Source organism: Neoarius graeffei, chromosome 3, assembly GCF_027579695.1.
Source record: "Neoarius graeffei isolate fNeoGra1 chromosome 3, fNeoGra1.pri, whole genome shotgun sequence".
Taxonomy (NCBI): Eukaryota; Metazoa; Chordata; class Actinopteri; order Siluriformes; family Ariidae; genus Neoarius; species Neoarius graeffei.
In genome coordinates, this window is record NC_083571.1 from 115,021,558 (window position 1) to 115,034,108 (window position 12,551).

The following is a 12,551-nucleotide window of genomic DNA, read 5'->3' on the forward strand; positions in this document are numbered from 1 at the left end:
ATTCATAAACACTTGTATGGGGGGCTTAATGGATGCTCTAATGGTTAGAGAAGCAGCTTTGGGACCAAAAGGTCGCCAGTTCAATTCCCTGGACCAGCAGGACTGGCTGAAATGCCCTTGAGCAAGGCACCTAATCCCCAAGTTCTCCCCAGGCTTCTCTGGGTATGTTGTATGTCACTCTGGAAAAGAGCATCTGCTAAATGCCATTAATGTAATGTAATATGTGAATAACATAGACTCATATGTAAAATGTGATCTCAGTGAATCTGACTGTGGCAAGGTTATTGGTGCCAGTTGGGATGGATTGAGTATTTTAGAAACAGCTTAAAGTCATGGACCCAACCTGCCTTGTGTCAGTAGTTCAGGCTGCTGGTGGTGGTGTAGTGGTGCAGGGAATGTTTTCTTGTGAGGAATCTTTGCTGCTTAATATCAACTGAGCATTGTTTGAATAGCACAGACAATCTGAGTATTGTTTCTGACTATGTGCATCCCAGTGGGAGATACCCAGCATGAATGTACAACTGACAAATCAACAGCAATTATGCATCAAGTAATCATGTCATCATGGACCAGTATCTCAAAAGAATGTTTCCAAAACTTTGTGGAATCCATGGCATGAACAAAAAGATGTCTTAACCAGTACTATTATAGTGTTTCTAATAATAATATGGTCAGTGAATGTAAGTTACTATACGTAACATTGTGTTACTCAAGTTGCTAATTAACTGACTTTGGGCTACATGTGTAAACCTGCCATTGAGCATCACTTATAAAATGTGACACTTGAGTTAGTTTTCGTTTATGTTGTTGGTCATGGAGCTATTTTACTCATGGATAGTAAAAATTTGGTGAATGCAGATATTCATTACTTGATTTATTCATCCATCCATCATCTACAGAGATCTTGCATGTGATGTCACAGCCGATCCAGATTGTAACAGACGCCATCTTGTCGGTCAAACGCCATATTTCTGCCTTCTGGTTCTACTTCTGCTTCTACTTCTACCTTTTCTTCTGGAAAACCCTACTATATACAATTCTACTACAATGGCTGCGGCTACAAGCTCTCCCTACCTGTGCACGTTTTTTATGTTTTTTGTGTGTATTTTTGCATGTTGTTCATCTGTACCGGACTCCAATATCCACTACAACCGTATGGACTTACTGGACATTGGTTTCCAGCAGAAAATGACAGTTTGTAGTGATTTCCATCGCATGCACAACATTCCGGACGAGATAGCGAGACCAGCGGGGTCTCCGTGGATTGTTATCGGGTCTGGCAGGCGAAGGAGGCGGCGTCGGGAGTGGAAGCAAAAGCGAGGCTGCAGGCAGAGCCGGCCTGTTGACTAAGCTCAGAAAACACCCACTCAAATCTCCACTGCCAAGCCTCTACCTCTCCAACGCCAGATCCATGGTAAACAAGATGGACGATTTGGAATTACAGCTGGAATTACCTTATTCTATTCTATTCTATTCTATTCTATTCTATAATCGGCTGGTCAGTGCTATACTAGATACTACTGATATATCTAGTATCAGTACTAGTAATACTTAAGTGACTTACCCATCCAATGAGGATTGTTATTTTCTTGTTTACAAGATGCCACATCTGAGGGCGGCTGACAAATCCTGAATTTCTGTAAAGATAACTGTCCAGAGATTTATAAGCACGCAGTGCTTCACCACTGAACAGCGAGGGAAAGTTAATGAGGTAATTATACACATCTGGGTATTCCACCTCTGGCAGTTCAATATCCACTGACACGGTCGTGAAAACTACGTCCGGTAAGCGATAAGGGTCACTAATCTGTAGGTCGTTTATTTTAGACATATCTAATTATCTGTTCATTAGAAAAATGAGCCGTGTAGTCCGTCGGTTGAAATTGATCCATTTTGTATACGAGTGCAGCAGTATTCAGCTGTGTTTTTTACCGACAAGATGGCGGCTGTTTACATTCTGGTCACGTGACTGCAAGATCTCTATACTGATTATCCATCAGGGTCGCGGCCAAGCTGGAGCCAATCCCAGCTGACTTTGGCTGAGAGATGGGGTACACCCTGGGCATGTCGCCAATCTATCACAGGGCTAACACACAGAGACAAACAACCATTCACACTTATTCACACCTTGGGGCAATTTAGAGTAGACAGTTGATCTAATCTGCATGTCTGTGGGAGGAAATTGGAGCACCTGGAGGAAACTCATGCAGGTATGGGAAGAACCAGTACCTGCACACAGAAAGGCCCCAGTTGGTTGTAAGGTTTAAACCCAGAACCTTTTTGCTTTGAGGTAAAAGTGCTAATCACTGCACCACCATGCCGCTCCTACTAGATTTATTATTATTATTGGGGCGGCATGGTGGTGTAGTGGTTAGCGCTGTCGCCTCACAGCAAGAAGGTCCGGGTTCGAGCCCCGTGGCCGGCGAGGGCCTTTCTGTGTGGAGTTTGCATGTTCTCCCTGTGTCCGCGTGGGTTTCCTCCGGGTGCTCCGGTTTCCCCCACAGTCCAAAGACATGCAAGTTAGGTTAACTGGTGACTCTAAATTGACCGTAGGTGTGAATGTGAGTGTGAATGGTTGTCTGTGTCTATGTGTCAGCCCTGTGATGACCTGGCGACTTGTCCAGGGTGTACCCCGCCTTTCGCCCGTAGTCAGCTGGGATAGGCTCCAGCTTGCCTGCGACCCTGTGGGAGGATGAAGCGGCTAGAGATAATGAGATGAGATAATTATTATTATTATTATTATTAAAATAAAAAAGTATAGGAACTGATTACAGTACTTTGTTCACATTAAATATGGTGTTTTAATGCCAAAATGTGTGTTTAACTATAGCTGTTCATTATGATAGTTAAGTCAATAAAAGTGAGAAAAAATGTACAAGTTAATTTATTTTTCATTTTTCTAGTTTTGAAAATCATTTTCATCTTCGATCCAGATGAACAGTGGTGTAGTGGTGGTGTAGTGGTTAGCACTGTCACCTCACAGCAAGAAGGTTCTGGGTTGGAGTCCAGCGGCTGACGGAGGCCTTTCTGTGTGAAGTTTGTATGTTCTCCCCGTGTCTGTGTAGGTTTCCTTCGGGTGCCCCGGTTTCCCCCATAGTCCAAAGACTGTGGGGTTAACATGGGTCTGCCACGGCCTGAGGTTGGGCTGAAGTGCCCTTGAGCAAGGCACCTAACCCCTAACTGCTCCGCAGGCACTGCAGCATAGCTGCCCACTGCTCTGGGTATGTGTGTGTGTGCTCATTGCTCACTTGTGTGTGCATGTGTGTGTTCACTGCTTGCTTCAGATGGGTAAAATACAGAAAGGGAATTTCAGTCTGTGCTTGAGTGTACGACAAATAAAGGCTTCTTTTTCTTCTTCTACGACATAATAACTGTATACAGTAGAACTCACTCTATATGTGTTTACATGGACACATGATGCTAACAGAAATGTTATTTCTTTCTCTCTCTCTCTCTCTTTCAGTCTGAACATATGTGATATTACCCTGCAGGGCAGGAGAACTGTTGCTGGGTCAGGCTGTACTTGAGGTGATGTAATCCTCAGAGGACTCCTGCCAGGCCTGACTCACTGAGACTGATTAGAGATCAGTGGGAGTCCTCCTGTCTCAGCCTGCTCACTGAAACGCTACAGCAGCAGTGTTTCTCACCATGATGTTTGTGTATAATCGTGTATAATGACATGACTGAACATTGGGGAAAAAAGTCATGTCCCTTGTAGGGGCTAAATCGTATTAAAATAGTGTTACTCCTGTATATAAATATTGTAACTCCTGACTTGAAGTTATTATGATAAGAACAGCACTATGCAATTACATGCTATGCTGCTTAGTCAAAATGTAAAATAATATAATATTATTATTAATAATCAAGAAATCAGTAAAAACTCACCACAACAGCCTCTATAGTTAATGTGCAGTATTTCATTTCAGCACAGTCACATTTACCTCCATTAAGTTCTAAAAGGAATAATGGGCTTGTGTTGAATGCTTGTTTTCAGGTATAAGTTCTAGTTGAGGCAATGTAGTTTAAAACAGTGCTCTCACATAACTTGTATTTGGAAACATGCCCAAGAAAACACCAGCAGACCAGAATGTATCTGAGTCACAACTTGATGAAATCAAATTCTAGCACATTCTCTGCGTTAGCCGAATAATACCCTGTATTGTTGCATGAGGAAAGAAATATTTCAACATGACTAAAAATAACATATTGCAATCCAAATCTCAATTCTTTTTCAAATGACTAGTTAGTTGTGCCTTATCTAAATTATGTGGAACCCTTGCAGATCCTTGGGATACACATAATTGGAAATGAGGTGATAGGGCCAGCTGTTAAAGGAAAGCAATCAGTGATGGGGTGGTGCGATACAGTTATTTTAATACATTCTCAACAATTAACAGATGCCCTGATCCAGAGTTACTGTGAGTTGGCCTAGTGGTGAGCGTGTCCGCCTCTCGATCGGGAGATCGCGAGTTCTACTTGTGGTTGAGTCATACCAAAGACCATCATAAAAATAGTACCTACTGCCAAGGCATGCTGCAATACAGATGCAAATGGGGAGTCAAACTCTCACGGTTGCCAGAGGACTAGTCCCCCACTGTAACCCTAGCTATGTGAGAGGCCAAGGGCTACAGAAACAGAGATTGGTGCTGCCCAATGCACCCATGGTGCAGAAAGGACTTTAGACCCGATCCAGAGTAACTTACATTTTTTCTCATTTATACAACTGGAGAGTTGTGGGTTAAAGGCCTTTCAGGCAGTGGCAGCTTGATAGTGCAGAGATTTGAACTCATGACCTTCTGATTAGAACTCCAGTATCTAAACCACTGAGCTACCACCACATTTATTAGATTACTTTCTGATAACACCAGGCCCTGAAATATTTTATTTCACTTTTTTTACATGGATTTGTTGAATACCCTATTCTGATTGGTCAATTACAGCATTCTATGGTCTGTTATTCCTGTATACCAGAGTGTTGCTATGTATAACAGACTGTTGCTATGGACCACACCATTAGCGGAAGCAATAAAATAATTTTTATTTTTAAATCAATATTTTTTTGTCTTGACTTATTGATTTCTTCAGTAAGTAGCCATGTAATAAGCGGGATAATTCACAGTGAGCTGGTCATTATTGTGAAATAAACCCCTTTTGGGTGACTCAAGACCCTGCACCACCCTGTCGGGGGTTTATTTAATCATAACGACCGGCTTGCAGTACATCAGAGGGGAAACATCAGGCCTTCTAGGCCTTCAGAGAAGGCCCAAACATATCAGCATTTCAAATTTTAGATTTAATTTCTTTCATTCTTTCATAATTTCATGATAATTATTCTCTACTAATTCTAATTTGGCCTTATTTTCTATCAAATTTGCTCCAGAAATTTGTCCTGAAAACATTAAAATCAAGTTATGCAATGAGATTTTTGTTTGTTGTCTCCAGGCTGAGAAGAGTTTAGAGCTGGCTCACTCATTGGTTAGGACTTCATTGCCGGGACAGAAGGCCATGGCAGTGTATATTTATGTAGGAAGTGACAGATTAATTAACCAATCAGATTTTGATTTATAGTGGGAGGGACCCAAAATTTATCGCCCTTGACCTTCTTGAAGGCCAACGTGAGCTTAACCGCAAGTTGGTACCATCAGTGCAGCAGTGAAGTCACCTTCCAGCCGGTGCAGCATTCATCAGTAGTGTTAGTGAATGCTAATAAAGCTGTCAAGCCAGTGCTATCAAGAGCTACAGGCTAACAACCGAGAAACTAGACTCTTGTTCCACACCGCTTGCTACAGGATTTTTCACTCAGACTTAAGTATTAATTTCCCTCTGTAATTTACTGAGTTACTTTTAAAATCAATATCAACAACTACACACAACAAAGCGACCTGGCAGCCTGCCACTAATCCCTTACAAAATCCTTTGCCCTGTTGCTTTTTTGGTGTCTGGCTAAGTTTTGGCTGAGCTCAAGTCCCAGCTCTAATAGTAATGGTTCACTACTGCTGTACATTATCCCTTATTCAATCAACACCTTCTAACCAGTCAGACTGGGGAATTCATCAGTGATGTGATGGTTCAAATTAACTGAATAACAGTTGTTAAGAAATCTAATGAACAAATATATACCACATGTTCTAATCTTTCAGAGAAACCTTAGGAACTTCATCTCATCTCATTATCTGTAGCCGCTTTATCCTGTTCTACAGGGTCGGAGGCAAGCTGGAGCCTATCCCAGCTGACTACGGGCGAAAGGCGGGGTACACCCTGGACAAGTCGCCAGGTCATCACAGGGCTGACACATAGACACAGACAACCACCTTAGGAACTTGTGATTGCAAAAATGTTTACACTGACTGCTCAGGTTTTCTGTGAAGCTTTTACAATTAACTGCAACATTTTTATTTGTTGGAATGTTAACACTCGGATTTCAATAAGTTTTTGTTTAACTAGGAATGTTCTATAAGTAATAATCTATTAGAATTATTAAGGAAACTACAACCCCGATTCCAAAAAAGTTGGGACAAAGTACAAATTGTAAATAAAAATGGAATGCAATAATTTACAAATCTCAAAAACTGATATTGTATTCACAATAGAACATAGACAACATATCAAATGTCGAAAGTGAGACATTTTGAAATTTCATGCCAAATATTGGCTCATTTGAAATTTCATGACAGCAACACATCTCAAAAAAGTTGGGACAGGGACAATAAGAGGCTGGAAAAGTTAAAGGTACAAAAAAGAAACAGCTGGAGGACCAAATTGCAACTCATTAGGTCAATTGGCAATAGGTCATTAACATGACTGGGTATAAAAAGAGCATCTTGGTGTGGCAGCGGCTCTCAGAAGTAAAGATGGGAAGAGGATCACCAATCCCCCTAATTCTGCGCCGACAAATAGTGGAGCAATATCAGAAAGGAGTTCAACAGTGTAAAATTGCAAAGAGTTTGACATATCATCATCTACAGTGCATAATATCATCAAAAGGTTCAGAGAATCTGGAAGAATCTCTGTGCGTAAGGGTCAAGGCCTGAAAACCATACTGGGTGCCCGTGATCTTCGGGCCCTCAGACGGCACTGCATCACATACAGGCATGCTTCTGTATTGGAAATCACAAAATGGGCTCAGGAATATTTCCAGAGAACATTATCTGTGGGGGCGGCACGGTGGTGTAGTGGTTAGAGCTGTCGCCTCACAGCAAGAAGGTCCTGGGTTCGAGCCCCGGGGCCGGCGAGGACCTTTCTGTGTGGAGTTTGCATGTTCTCCCCGTGTCCGCGTGGGTTTCTTTCGGGTGCTCCGGTTTCCCCCACAGTCCAAAGACATGCAAGTTAGGTTAACTGGTGACTCTAAATTGACCGTAGGTGTGAATGTGAGTGTGAATGGTTGTCTGTGTCTGTGTGTCAGCCCTGTGATGACCTGGCGACTTGTCCAGGGTGTACCCCGCCTTTCGCCCGTAGTCAGCTGGGATAGGCTCCAGCTTGCCTGCGACCCTGTAGAAGGATAAAGCGGCTAGAGATAATGAGATGAGATGAGATGAGACATTATCTGTGAACACAATTCACCGTGCCATCCGCCGTTGCCAGCTAAAACTCTATAGTTCAAAGAAGAAGCCGTATCTAAACATAATCCAGAAGCGCAGACGTCTTCTCTGGGCCAAGGCTCATTTAAAATGGACTGTGGCAAAGTGGAAAACTGTTCTGTGGTCAGACAAATCAAAATTTGAAGTTCTTTATGGAAATCAGGGACGCCGTGTCATTCGGACTAAAGAGGAGAAGGACGACCCAAGTTGTTATCAGCGCTCAGTTCAGAAGCCTGCATCTCTGATGGTATGGGGTTGCATTAGTGCGTGTGGCATGGGCAGCTTACACATCTGGAAAGACACCATCAATGCTGAAAGGTATATCCAGGTTCTAGAGCAACATATGCTCCCATCCAGACGACGTCTCTTTCAGGGAAGACCTTGCATTTTCCAACATGACAATGCCAAACCACATACTGCATCAATTACAGCATCATGGCTGTGTAGAAGAAGGGTCCGGGTACTGAACTGGCCAGCCTGCAGTCCAGATCTTTCACCCATAGAAAACATTTGGCGCATCATAAAACGGAAGATACGACAAAAAAGACCTAAGACAGTTGAGCAACTAGAATCCTACATTAGACAAGAATGGGTTAACATTCCTATCCCTAAACTTGAGCAACTTGTCTCCTCAGTCCCCAGACGTTTACAGACTGTTGTAAAGAGAAAAGGGGATGTCTCACAGTGGTAAACATGGTCTTGTCCCAAATTTTTGAGATGTGTTGTTGTCATGAAATTTAAAAATCACCTAATTTTTCTCTTTAAATGATACATTTTCTCAGTTTAAACATTTGATATGTCATCTATGTTCTATTCTGAATAAAATATGGAATTTTGAAACTTCCACATCATTGCATTCCGTTTTTATTTACAATTTGTACTTTGTCCCAACTTTTTTGGAATCAGGGTTGTACTAGTACAGCAGATGTTAGGACTGTTCAAATCTTTGGCCAATTTTAAAGGTAGTATTGGATGTAACCTTGTTGGGCGGCATAGTGGTGCAGTGGTTAGCACTGTCACCTCACAGCAAAAAGGTTCTGGGTTTGAGCCCAGTGGCTAACGGGGGCCTTTCTGTGTGGAGTTTGCATGGGTTTCCTCCGGGTGCTCTGGTTTCCCCCACTGTCCAAAGACATGCATTTAAGCTAACTGGCTACTCTAATAATTGCCCATATGGTTATTTACCAAGACTGGAAATGAGAGGGTTGTGGCAGGAAGGATGTCTGGCATAAAACTATGCTCCAATTAATATGACATGTGGATCAATAGGTTCTACATGGCAGTGACCCCGTACACATAAGTGGGACACAAGAGTGATTGAATGTAACCTTCCTGATTTGACAAACATAAACTACCAATTGTAAGTTAATTGCTTAGTTATTAGAGAGCTAAGCTGTATTTCTATTACATATTTAATTAACAGATGTCATTGTGCATTTTCCAAGAGTACTTTTGTGTTGAAAATTAAATAGCTAACTTAACACATAGTTAATTTATAGTTAGCCAGCTAACTGTTAACCGTAATCTCATTGTTTTTGTACTAAACATGACAAAAGATGACTCTGAATGTGTTCTGAAAGTGCTGCCTGCCAAGGCACTTACTGTATCTTTGAAGGATGCGGATGCTAATGCTACTCACCAATATACTCTTTGTTACCCAGCTAATCCATTTTACCTTAGCTTAACATTTTGTTGAATGCCATGGCTCTAGAAATGTTAGTTCTTTACACTGTCAGAAATAACGGTACAGCAGGAGTCCATTTCTGTACCCCATAATACAATCTACACTAATGTTCCCCCTAGGGCTCATTATTGGACTTTTTAGGGACAAAAAGCTACATACATGTTCCCAATGAGTATATAAATGGGACAAATAAGTACCTTAGAGGGTACTGCACCAGTGACAAGTCGTTGTACCCCTAAAGGTACAATGATGTACTTTGTTTTCTGAGAATGTGGATATTCCACATGTCACATTTGCTACATGTTATGAGAGTGCTTTACACAGCAATTATAAATGCTTGCAGTGCTTCCATAAAACACTAATGTTTCCTTAATGCTGGTTTTAGTTTAAGTAGAAACATTCTTTGTAGCAAATTGGTGTCACAACAAATGGTTTTAGAAAGTTTCAAGAACATTATTTCTGTGATTTTATAGCCCAACCCTTTTTTTAAGCACTTCCAACTACTTTACAGAATGTTCTGAAAATGTTTTCTATTTACTGGGTAGTAATCAAACCCAGACATTGTTTCTGATGTCTGTATGCATTTATGCAATACCTAGACTGCACCTTTCTATACCTCTGGCTAACATTAACCTATAATCTGAACTCAGTGCAATAAAACTCTTAAACTCTTGAACCATCCCTTTCTATAAAAGCATGGTGTGTAATGTTAAAACAGTAAGTAGTCATATAAAGTGCTCTGATGTGAATGGCAATGCATTGTAATTAAAGACGCCTTCTGCCTGGCTCTCCGTCTGACTCCGAGTCAAATGACTTGCCTGGGGCGACTTTGAAGTAGCTGGGAGGTGATTCACAAGAGAATGGTCTATGAACTCTTCACATTGGGAGCTGCAGGGGACCAATAACACTCTCCCACTAAGCTTACACACTCATTCTCTAAACTCCACTATGTATCAGTCTGGCAAAGGGAAAGAGCAATGCCATATTGATCAAAAGAGCCACAGTAGAAGCCTTGATCAGCCCTGACTTGATTTTGGGGATGCAAGAGATTTCACTTTAGACTACAAAGTCATTTACTTGTATTGTGAGTTACCTGGACTATTCTGAATATATTGTTTCAGTTTATGGGTGTCAGAAACCTAACCCCACGTCCTCATCGTGATCCCTAGGCAATGGATCAAGGAGGGGAATGCCTGTTGGGGTGAAGTACAGTGGGATCTTTGGATCCCAGACTGCTAGGATAGCCATGAAGGCCCAACAGGAACCCTGAAAATGAGACGGCTAAAGAAGCTCTGGTGAAAGTCCTCCATGGCGGATCAGGTGGAGAAGGTGAACTTTATTGAAATACCCAATAGCTGTGAAGGTGAAAGGCCAGGTGGCCTGGCTACAAGGCAGCATCCAACAGACTGGGTGATTAGCAGCTTGATGCAACTCCTAGGAAACTCCTCCCAGTCTCCTCCCTTGGTGCTGCAGGTGAGAACTGGGAGCCAAGTGTGTGGCTTCATCCTGGCAAGCTGTTGTCCACCCTAAACAAATTCATGCCAATGACCTCCGTCCGGACCACTTCATCTTCTGGATGACGACGGCGACGTTTCAGTCTATATACTAGCATAGAGAACATCCTTTTCTTATTGCAGGGGAAGTTGATGCTAAAGGTGATGATACATGGGGCAACTTTTTGGGCAATGTTGCCGGCAACAAGCAACCAGCTGAGTCACAGGGCAACTAATTAGGGCAACAGACAATTAGCAACAACCAATCAGAGAAGAGCAAATCTGTTGCCAGGGAGACAGATGCCACAAAGATGGACACTGAAACATTTGCAGCTGTCACTTTTGTCTTGGCTTCAGCTTTTATTTTGCTCAAGTAAGTATCACTTTTGGAACAAACCTGAATAGATACTCTGGTCAAAAGATAATTTGCCATTATTTTAACATTTATAAGTCAAAATAACCACATTATTCTGTTAATAATGTACACTTTTTAAATCTCTTTAAAAATGCTACTAGCCTCAGTCACATATGCTATAACTAATAACTGACATACATCACAAAAACATTATCATTTAATTCTCATCTCAGCAAAAAAGACAAAAGGACATGGACCAGGAGATGGCTGCTAAGGAGGAAAAGGGGCTGATGGAGCTCCTGAAAGATTTTTTGTTTTAGATCCCAAAGTTTGTACTGTTTTTCCCTTGGGTTCCACAGGTAGTCGTGCTTTGTATGTGAATTAGATCAGATGATAAGTTAGACAATCTCTATTACAACTCACAAAAAAAAAAATCATAAGCTACCCATCACTTTTAACTTGACACAAGAGAGCTAACGTTATCCCTACAGAGTGAGCGATAACTTTCAGCTATGTTAGCAAAAACCACCACTAGTTAGCAAAATCCCATTCATTCTTGATGGAGCCATGGTTAGCTAATGGCAGTTTAAACTTCATCATCATCATCATCATCATCATCATCTCCCATCGTCCATCAGAGGGCATAGGTTGTAAACAAGTTTTCGCCAGTCCTTCCGGTCCTGGGCCAAATCCTCTATCTGTTCCCACTTTTTGCTGATCCGATTTACATCTGCCTCTAGGTCCCTTCACCAGGTGTTTCTTTGTCTTCCTCTCTTTCTTTTCCCTTTTGGGTTCCAAGTGAGGGCCTGTTTTGTAATGTTTGTTGCATGTTTACGAAATGTGTGGCCAATCCACCTCCAGCATCTTTGGAGAATTTCCTTTTGTATTTGGGTCTGGTTGGTTCTCTCCCACAATTCCTTAGATATTATGGCCCTGGGAGAAGATGGACCTTCAGTTGGAGGAAGTATGACACTAAGTAGTGAAAGTCAGACACATCTGGAAGCTACTAGGCCGAAAACCCTCATCTGTACCAGGTTTGTCATAAAATTTTAAACTTAGCTGAAAAAAAATAAATTGATGTCTTAATTAGAGTGGCACGGTGGTGTAGTGGTTAGCACTGTCTCCTCACAGCAAGAAGGTCCTGGGTTCGAGCCCCGTGGCCGGCGAGGGCCTTTCTGTGCAGAGTTTGCATGTTCTCCCCGTGTCTGCGTGGGTTTCCTCCAGGTGCTCCGGTTTCCCCCACAGTCCAAAGGCATGCAGGTTAGGCTAATTGGTGGCTCTAAATTGACTGTAGGTGTGAATGGTTGTTTGTGTCTATGTGTTAGCCCTGCGATGACCTGGCGACTTGTCCAGGGTGTACCCCACCTCTTGCCCATAGTCAGCTGGGATAGGCTCCAGCTTGCCTGTGACCCTGTAGGACAGGATAAGTGGCTACAGATAAT